Consider the following 3,464-nt stretch of genomic DNA (forward strand, 5'->3'; position numbering starts at 1 on the left):
GAGGCACAGTGCGGTGATCTGCTTTCCGAGGGGCTGTTGCCATGCGGTTTTGCACCGTGCCGGCGGCACAACGGCTGCTGTAATTAACGTGTCAGAGTCTGGCTTCTGGTGGGAGTGGTAATAGCATGGCTCTGGTGGAGCTCCTGCTGCCAGGCTCTCGCTGGGCTGCTGTGCTAAAGTTTCGGGCTGGATCTTTCTGGATTTTCATTTTGCTTCTCAAATAGCTCTGTGTCTTTTCAGCACCTCCAGAACCACCCAACATGTACTTTCCACCAGTGTTTTTCGTTTGTGTTCAGTCCCTTGGGATCTACAGCACCATCACTCCCAGGACTGGCTTGTAGTGGGGCAGTAGGCTGCCAGCAGTCCATAACGGAGTGATACACAAGCTGTTGTACTGTTATATTTTGCTACCTGTCACTCTAATGTCACTCCTAATGCAGGAATTATGCCCCCATTGTGTATAATTACATTTCTCCTCCCAGCCCTGCTCAAGGAGCAGTGAAAAGATGGAGCTGTTAATATTAAGAGCACATCTTCCTCAAAAAAAGTCAGAGGTCACACCTTAATTCCTAGTGCATGAGGGTGGTTAATCAAGGGGCGACTGGGCTAGAATAAGTATGGGGACAGAAATATCCTGCACAATTTCTGGTGTAATTTAATTAGAAACAAAGTATTAATAGCATCTGAACGTGCAATGCTGTTTTGCCTTGCAGTGTGTATAGACTTACTTGGAGCTAGTCTGATGGAAAACCTATTGAATTTCTGTTTCCTATTTTTTCTTTTTTTAATAAAGGAAAATAATAAGCTATAATCAATAATAATAGTACTTAAAAGCAATGAGCCCTGGCAGGAATCAGCCTTCTACTAGCTCTCCTTAGAGTTTCTCTTTCAGGTCAAGATGATGCTAATTAATTAGGTGTTTGGCAAAAGTTTGTGCTCTACTTGTCCCAGTAATGAACTTCCATCCTTTAATTTTCTCAGTAGCACAGAGTTCCTCAGTGGGAAAGCAACCATGGGGCTGCTGTGTTGGGATTTGTGCTCACTGGGGACTTGGGCTTCCTGGCACAGCCCTGGGTTGCCCTGTGCTGTCCCAACCCTATGGGCTGGGTGCTGCCTGTGGAGCTCTGCGCCCCTCCAAGAACTGTGCTGGGTTTCTCCAGGGCAGGGTCCTGGGCCTGGGTTCATGTTCATGGGGTGCCTCTCCTGAATGGCACAACTAGGAAGTCTTAGTGGAAATAGAGCTTATTGCAGCCACAAAGTGGATTTCCTTTCCTTCCCACTCAATATAGATTGACTTTTAATACTTCTGTTTAATACTTCTTTTCACCAAAAAAAAAAAAAAAGTTAATATAGTCAGTGTCTTATAACTTGATTTCAATTATGAGATCCTAAAGCAGTCTGGGCTTCTTAATGAATTAAGAAATAAAGGCTATGATAATTGAATTCAGCATGGCTTGCAAAATGCTTTGTTCAGATGAAAACGCCTCTGCTAATGCCAACTGTTTTCATTGCTGGTGACTTGTGTGCCTTCCTGCTGTGGTTTCCGTGAGCTGGGCTGCCCTGCTTTGCTGCTCTGGGCACTTGTGGACCAGGGGAGGGGACAGAGTGGAGTGGGACAGGGACATCCCTAGGGATCCCGCATGCTGTTATCAGTTCTGCCTTAGTGAAGGCTGTGTGTATCCTATGTATAAAAAAATTATATATATATATATATATAGAGAGAGAGAGTCACCAGCTCTGCCCATACACTCGTTTTTGACAAAGAACATTTGCACCCCCAGGGCTGGGATGTTCTCATTGTCCCTGCTGCTGGCTGCACCGCAGGGAGGTGGAAGCCCTGAGGAGCCCAAACATCCTTCTTTTACAGAACCTTTTGTTCTGGAAGTGAGACGGTGGCTGCAAGGCAAGCAGAGGGGAGGGTGTGCATCAACTCCTCTCAGCAGCACAGGCACGTTCGGGCACTGGGGCTGCTGCTGGGGGCTGAGGATTTCCAGCAAGTGCTAGCTCCAGGCTCACAACGGCGCTTGGGCTCCAATTATAGTGATATCTTGCTCTCAGACCAATTAAAATTTCATAATCTCTCCACCAGACGGAGTGGACAGTGTTATGCTGGGTCAAGAAATATCTTCTAGCTCTAGTCGTTCTCCTGGAAGTTTTTGGCTCCATGAGGAATAGTACCTATACAGGACTTATGAAGAGGGGCTGTGAAAGCACAGAAATTGCAGCTTTCTTGCAGCCATTTTTGCAAGCTATTCTATTCTATGTTTAGGGGCAGGAAGATTAAGCTTTGAAATACGGGTTGTAGATAAGGCTGTAAGGAAGTTTAGGATCACAGCCTTAGGTGAAAATGAAGCTGTAATACATAAAGCATTAGAAAGGTGAAGTATAATGGCCTCCCCCAAAGACATCTGAACAGCTGCAAGGAAGTCTGCCTTATTGCTGCAATTTGAACATGAATTACATTGCAGTAGGAAAGACCTGTCTCTGATCAGAGATGTGACCATGCAGCCATTTCTGTTTCAGTCAAAGGTAGCTGCATTTCTGTTAATGGTGTTGTCGATTACAGCGAGCCTCCAGGCAGTCTGCAGAGCCAGGAAAAGCCCCTGGAGCAGAGCTGCTCTGCTTGTTCTACCATGAAGTGTATCTTGAGGCTGGCACCATCCTTCCTCCTGGCCAGGGCTTACTCTGTCAAAGGGAGCTCCATGCCAGCAGTGGGAGTGTCTCCACCTGGGTGCATGGAGCCGTGGGCTTGTTACCTGCCCACATCCCTCACCACAGCTTTGCATCAGAAGCCATTGCACTGGGAGGTGCGCTCATCTGCAGGATGGTGCTGGGAGCATCTCAGCTGAGCAAGGCCAGTAAATCTGAATCCAGGTGGGGAACAGAAGCTGTCTCCTGCCATGTGTGTGGTGTGACGGCAGCGGTGCTGCTACCATCTATTGGTGGGCAGCAGAAAGGGAGCAATCACAAAGCTGCCTGCAGCTTGCATACCACGTGGCACTTGGGCAAATACAGAAAGGAATGCCTTTTTTGCTAGGACAAACTGCTTGGCTAGGCCTCCCAAATCTTAAATAACAAGAGAACCACTACAGTGGGGGCTGAGTTGCTGCAAATGGTGGTTTAAAGAAGGTGATGGCATGTGTTAACATCCAAGAGGTGTTTGTAGAAAGCCGAACCTGCCTGTGCAGGTGCTGCAGGCCACAGGCAGAGGGTTATGTCTCTGGAGGTTTGGTCATTGCAGAACGGGATGCAGCAGTGCTCTGAGGTGGCAAACAGCCTTCAGCACATCCCCAGCTCCCCACAGAGCTGGGCTCCCATAGGGCCATACTGGGAAGGTTGTAAAGCTCTTTTTGTATTTTTAATAACGAGGCGGACAATAACTCTATTTACGAAGAAATCTTCCTTCTGCAGGATTGTGGCGTATACCTGTTCCTACAACCCTCTCACAAATGGGCAATTCTTGT

This window comes from Coturnix japonica, chromosome 11, assembly GCF_001577835.2.
Source record: "Coturnix japonica isolate 7356 chromosome 11, Coturnix japonica 2.1, whole genome shotgun sequence".
NCBI classification, from domain to species: domain Eukaryota; kingdom Metazoa; phylum Chordata; class Aves; order Galliformes; family Phasianidae; genus Coturnix; species Coturnix japonica.